Genomic DNA, 7486 nt, shown 5'->3' with positions numbered 1-7486 from the left:
GCATGGTCGGTAGAGGGGCGGGGGGGTGTAGGGGCTCTTCATCCAGCAGTGGATCGACACTGTTGCTACCATCACGGCAGCAGCAACAGCGGGAACATCAGCAACTTACATTTTCAACGTGCCGACAACGTAATGTAAGCTCCGCCACAAGTTCGTCAAGAACACTGCCGACGTTTCGGGTAACGACCCTTCTTCAGGGCATCTTGACGGAAGCGCGCATTACATACAACACCACTGAAGCAACATCAACAACAACAACATCATCATCATGAACACAACAAGCATTGCGCCTTCTAACATCACCAACACACTTTGTACGAACTTTTTACTCTCCCAGTCGAACAAATACCAAAGGCGCAACGACAAACCACGCGGACTGGACGCTCTGTCGGTATTTGGGCCGGATCGGCCACGCACCATCATCATCAGCACCACCACCATCATCATCATCAGCGCCATCAGCAGCAGCAGCAGCAGCACCGTCATCATGAGCAGCATCAGCAGCAGCATCATCATTACCATCCCGGGACGCGGGAGATATCCAGTTCCGGACATGCTCCACCCCTCCCGTTGCTCATTGTTGGCTTCAAAGACAAAATAATTTAATGGAAGAGCTCATTTCGCAGACGACGCAGGGGGGGGGGGGGAGCACGCAGCTCCACTGATTGTCAACAAACCACCGCCGCCGCCGACTCGCCCCGCGAAGCCGAGCGCTGTCGCCCCGTGCGCTACTCTCAGCACCCCGTTGATGCCGGGGGTGCGGAGGCGGGCGGGCGGGGGGGTTATCGGTCTCAGCGAAAGGGGAGGGTCGTGTGAACGTGGGGTGCGACCCCCTCCACTCAAGCACCCCCTAGCCCACCCCCTCGCGTCCCGTCGCCCGCGCCGCGCTCTGTGAGTCAATCATATGTGCGCATTTCATTATTCATTAAACGCTATCTCCGTCTCCTGCGCCTTCCGCTACTCATAACGCCCCCGTGTTTGCGCTTCGCCCGACGAGAAGTGGATCTGTCTGTCCGCCTCTCTCTCTCTCTCTGTCTGTGTGTGTGTCTCTGTCCTGTCTCTGTGTGTGTGTGTCTCTCTCTCACCGAAGTTTTGTTCTTGATGTTGTTCTTGTTGCTGCTGCTGCTGCTAAAGAGGTAAGGACACTCCGAGACACGGCGATAGTCAAGTGGGGTGGTTGGCTTGCTGGGTGGATGTGTGATGGATGTGATGGATGGGGCATTGGACGTGCATTACGCATACACACAGACACACACAGCAGACAGACACACACACGGACAAAGATCCCCCGTATAGCCGTCGCAGACTTTTGGGGCATGTGCTGTTAGCGAGCGCCTATGCAGGCCGGGACGTTACACAGACACACAGCCACACACACACCACACTACCACACACACCACAACCACACTATCACACTCGCACCACACTACCACACACACCACACTACCACACACACCACAACCACACTATCACACTCGCACCACACTACCACACACACCACACTACCACACACACCACAACCACACTACCACACACACACCACACTACCATACACGCACACACCACACTACCACACACACCACAACCACACTACCACACACACCACAACCACACTACCACACACACCACACTACCACACACACCACAACCACACTACCACACACACACACAACCACACTACCACACACACACCACACTACCACACACACACCACACTATCACACACACACCACACTACCACACACACCACAACCACACTACCGCACACACCACAACCATACTACCACACACCACAATCACACTACCACACACACCACAACCACACTACCACACACACCACAACCACACTACCACACACCACAATCACACTACCACACACCACAATCACACTACCACACACTACCACACACACCACACTACCACACACACACACCACACTACCACACACACACCACAACCACACTACCACACACCACAACACTACCACACACACCACACTACCACACACACCACAACCACACTACCAAACACACACACAACCACACTACCACACACACACCACACTACCACACACACACCACACTATCACACACACACCACACTACCACACACACCACAACCACACTACCACACACACCACAACCACACTACCACACACCACAATCACACTACCACACACACCACAACCACACTACCACACACACCACAACCACACTACCACACACCACAACACTACCACACACCACAACACTACCACACACTACCACACACACCACACTACCACACACACACACCACACTACCACACACACACCACAACCACACTACCACACACACCACAACCACACTACCACACACACCACACTACCACACACACCACAACCACACTACCACACACACACACAACCACACTACCACACACACACCACACTACCACACACACCACAACACACTACCACACACACACCACACTACCACACTACCACACACACACACCACACTACCACACACACACACCACACTACCACACTACCACACACACACACCACACTACCACACACACACCACACTACCACACTAACACACACACACACCACACTACCACACACACCACAACCACACTACCACACACACACCACACTACCACACTACCACACACATCACAACACACTACCACACACACACCACACTACAACACACACCACACTACCACACACACCACAAACCACACACACACCACACACACACCACAATCACCCTACCACACACACACCATACACACCACAACACACTACCACACACACACCACACTACAACACACAGCACACTACCACACACACCACAACCACACTACCACACACACACACCACACACACACACACCACAATCACCCTACCACACACACCACAACCACACTACCACACACACACCACAACCACACTACCACACACACCACAACCACACTACCACACACACCACAACCACACTACCACACACACGCCACACTACCACACACACCACACTACCACACTACCACACACACCACAACCACACTACCACACACACACCACACTACCACACACACACTACACTACCACACACACACTACATTACCACACACACACCACAACCACACTACCACACACACCACAATCACCCTACCACGCATGGCTTCTCTTCTGTGCAACAATCGCTGTCATTTTTATTTCATTAAAACCGGAACAAGAAGGCGGCTCGGGGATATAAAGCGCGGGGGGGGGGGCGTCTGGGGCGAAAGAGAGAGAGCAGTCCCCCCCCCCCATCGTGCCCCCCCTCGTTCCCCTCTCCCCCCCCCCCATCGTGCCCCCCCTCTCGTTCCCCTCCCCCCCTCGTTCCCCTTTCCTCCTTCGTTCCCCTCTCCTCCTCGTTCCCCTCCCCCTTCGTCCCCCCCCCCTCGTTCCCCTCTCCCCCCCCCCCTCGTTCCCCTCTCCCCCCCCCTAGTTCCCGTTTCCTCCCCCTCGTTCCTCTCCCAACCCTCGTTCCCCTCTCCCCCCCCTCATCGTTCCCCTCGTACCCTCGTTCCCCTCTCCCCCCCTCGTTCTCCTCCCCCCTCGTTCCCCTCCCCCCCCTCGTTCCCCTCCCCCCTCGTTCCCCTCTCCCTCCCCCTCGTCCCCCTCCCCCCCTCGTTCCCCTCCCCCCCTCGTTCCCCCCTCTCCTACTTCGCCCGCGTCGCGTCTGGTTCAGTGTCTAGCGGCATGTGGAGCTCACTCTTCAACTCTCTCGCCCTCTCTCACTCTCCTCTAGATGCGTGCGTGCCTATCTCTCTCAAACCCTCTAACCCATTTCCTTTAGCTCCCTCCCTCTCTCTCTCCGTGTATATCGGTGCTGTGTGTGTCTCGCTCGCTCCCTCGCTCCTGAACCGTGACTCTACCATTTCCTCCCCCTGTCACCCTCTCTGGAGCGTGTCTCTTTCTCCCTCTCCCCTAGCTCGCCATAACATTAACACTTTCTCTCTCTCTTTATTTGTCGCTGTCTCTCTGGGTCTCCATCTCTGGCACTCCCATATCTCTCCAATCCCAACTCTCTCCCTGTCCATCTCTCTGTCGCTCTCTGTCTCTCGCTCTCTCCGATATCTACCCCGTAACCTCACACCTCTCTCGTTCAAGACAGATCTCTTCCTCTCGCTTTCTGCTCCCTAGCAACACTTTGCTATCTCCCTAATCTCTCTCCACTCTCTCCATAGCCCTCACACGTCCACCCTCTAGCTCTACTCTCTCTATCTACTTTATCCCGTAATATGCTCCGTCTCTGTAGCTCCCCGTCTCTCTTCCCGTCGCTCTAGTTATCTGTCTCTCTAGTTATCTGAGACGGAGCGTGGTGCAGAGACGGTGATGGCTGTAGGAGAGGGATGATGGCTGTTATCAGTCTAGTGATGGGTGTAGGTGTCACGTGATGGGTGTAGGTGTCACATGGTGGGTGTAGGTGTCACGTGATGGGTGTAGGAGTCACGTGATGGGTGTAGGTGTCACGTGGTGGGTGTAGGTGTCACGTGATGGGTGTAGGTGTTACGTGATGGGTGTAGGTGTCACGTGATGGGTGTAGGAGTCACGTGATGGGTGTAGGAGTAACGTGATGGGTGTAGGTGTCACGTGATGGGTGTAGGTGTCACGTGATGGGTGTAGGAGTCACGTGATGGGTGTATGAGTCACGTGATGGGTGTAGGAGTCGAGTGATGGGTGTAGGTGTCACGTGATGGGTGTAGGTGTCACGTGATGGGTGTAGGTGTCACGTGATGGGTGTAGGAGTCACGTGATGGGTGTTGGTGTCACGTGATGGGTGTAGGAGTCACGTGATGGGTGTAGGTGTCACGTGATGGGTGCAGGAGTCTAGTGATGGGTGTAGGAGTCACATGATGGGTGTTGGTGTCACGTGATGGGTGTAGAAGTCTAGTGATGGGTGTAGATGTCACGTGATGGGTGTAGGTGTCACGTGATGGGTGTAGGAGTCTAGTGATGGGTGTAGGAGTCACGTGATGGGTGTAGGTGTCACGTGATGGGTGTAGGTGTCACGTGATGGGTGTAGGAGTCGAGTGATGGGTGTAGGAGTCACGTGATGGGTGTAGGTGTCACGTGATGGGTGTAGGAGTCGAGTGATGGGTGTAGGAGTCACGTGATGGGTGTAGGTGTCACGTGATGGGTGTATGAGTCTAGTGATGGGTGTAGGAGTCACGTGATGGGTGTAGGAGTCGAGTGATGGGTGTAGGTGTCACGTGATGGGTGTAGGTGCCACGTGATGGGTGTATGAGTCTAGTGATGGGTGTAGGTGTCACGTGATGGGTGTAGGAGTCTAGTGATGGGTGTAGGAGTCACGTGATGGGTGTAGGAGTCACGTGATGGGTGTAGGAGTCTAGTGATGGGTGTAGGAGTCACGTGATGGGTGGAGTCACGTGATGGGTGTAGGAGTCTAGTGATGGGTGTAGGAGTCACGTGATGGGTGTAGGAGTCACGTGATGGGTGTAGGAGTCTAGTGATGGGTGTAGGAGTCACGTGATGGGTGTAGGAGTCACGTGATGGGTGTAGGAGTCTAGTGATGGCTGTAGCAGCATGCTGTAATACATATTGTGATGTCGCGAATATGGCGGTGTAATTTGAAGCAAGCTATTGTATAGACTAACTTGCAGTGCATAGCCCTCCCTATTGCTTAGCGTATTCTAATTGTGTAGCATGTTCTAATGTATAACACGTAATAGCAACATCCTAAGAAAGGTTTATGACATTCTATTGCTTATCCCGTGCTGTTGTATGTGCCACGTTGTAGTATGTGCCATGCTGTTGTATGTGCCAATCTGCTATATATATCGTCATGTTGTGTATGGCATGCTGGTGTATGTAATAAGCTGTTTAAGGTACCCCATGCCATTGTATATCCCATGCTATTGGTTATACCAAGCTGTTGGATATATGACGCTATTTTATATACCCCGCTGTTGTATATGACACGATGTTACATAATGGAATTCTGTATTGCACAGTGTTCCATAGTACATGGCTAGCGGTAATAGCAATGTGTCATTCTGCTGCAGCATATTTGAGTGTATCCGGCGAAGTCGTGTCTAACCTGCTGTTGGGTATAGCATGCTCTAGTAGCAGCCTATGTACTATAGCCAGCTCGTATAGTATGCTGTAGTATAAATCTTACTGTGATGTACACCATTCAGTAGTATATGGCGTGCTGTGTTGTCCTGCTGTACCATCCTGCCCTGTATCACTCTCTCCTGTATCACCTTGTTGTACCACCAGGTGTTATCTTTGCCAAATACAATCTGATCATCGCTCGATCATTCACGCTCTCAGTCAGCAGCCACGCGTGAACTCTCTCCCTTACTCTCTCTCTCACATCTCTCTAGCGTGTGTGTGTTCAGTGAGTGAGAGACGCATGAGCGAGAGGGGGTCTGTGTGTGTCTGTGTGTACGGACGGAGCGTAGCGGTATGAACCCGGCGACCTGAGTTCGATTCCCGCTCACGGCCAACACCAGTGACGATTATCTTAACCGATCCTGGACCTACCCTAGGTCGACTCAGCCTCACATGAGCACCTGGTGCGGTGTGCAAACATCACCACAACGGAGACAAAGGCGGCCGGGCGTAGTGTTGGTCACCCATACCCTCTTGTGCTGCGTCGGCCTCAATAGGTGCTCGCTAACGGCACTTGCCCTAAGAGTCTGTTAAGGCTACAGGGGGGACCTTTTTCTATGTGCTGGTGTCTTTCATTGAGCGGGGAGCGTAATTCCCTCGTCTGTAGTCTGTTGAGCTTTCTCGGGGGTCTTCCGATTTCCAACTACAGCATCTCACACGACGTCAAACTCTGACTGTTGCAACTCGTGGGCCAACATCGTGCAGATGTAGCAGGAACCCTCCTGAACAGGAGTTTGCAGACTCGGTGAATCTTTCTTGGATTAATAAATAAATACATTGCATCATCATCATCAGCACCAGCGACACCGTCGTCATGTTGACTTGGTATTCTCAGAAAAGAGAATATTGGACCCGTGGTTTTCTTAAAATGAAAATAATGCAATATAATTAATTGAGAACGATTATTGGTGGAGTATAAGACACCCTGCATCATGATTACGTGGATGTTGACAGTTGTGAATTTAATGAACTAATGGTGATTCATTATTTTGCAGGATATATATATATAATCCCAAAATTACACGCGTATAGTCAAACAGAATGGGTGCTCACCAACACACATCATACCATGCACATAACACAGCGCACAACACACACACGAACATGAAGAACAAAGATCCCCCCACCCCCCCACCCGGCACAGACTGTTGGGGCAAGTGAGATGTTAGCGAGTATCACCTGTGAGTGAGATCCGACACGGCACACGAGGGGGTGGGTGGCCAGCATCACTCCCGACCGTCTTTGTCTCCCCAGTGGCGAGTTTTACACTCTCGCGCCAGGTACTCATTTCAGGCTGAGTCGACCTAAGGGAGG

At 52.8% G+C, this 7486-nt stretch overlaps 1 protein-coding gene across 1 annotated transcript in view; it reads left to right on the top strand.

The window, feature by feature from the left end:
* The first annotated feature begins 925 nt into the window (after window positions 1-925).
* Window positions 926-7486, top strand: part of LOC133350753 (uncharacterized) — a 130183-nt gene continuing 123622 nt past the window's right edge. Inside the window, exon 1 of the mRNA XM_061565477.1 lies at window positions 926-1136. The gene's annotated coding sequence lies outside the window, so the exon portion shown is untranslated. The remainder of the gene's footprint in view (window positions 1137-7486) is intronic.

Source organism: Lethenteron reissneri, chromosome 35 (genome assembly GCF_015708825.2).
Source record: "Lethenteron reissneri isolate LAM-NWPU_2019-01 chromosome 35, ASM1570882v1, whole genome shotgun sequence".
Lineage (NCBI taxonomy): Eukaryota > Metazoa > Chordata > Hyperoartia > Petromyzontiformes > Petromyzontidae > Lethenteron > Lethenteron reissneri.
Note: the sequence above shows the minus strand (reverse complement) of the source record. Positions and strands in the feature narration are given on the sequence as shown.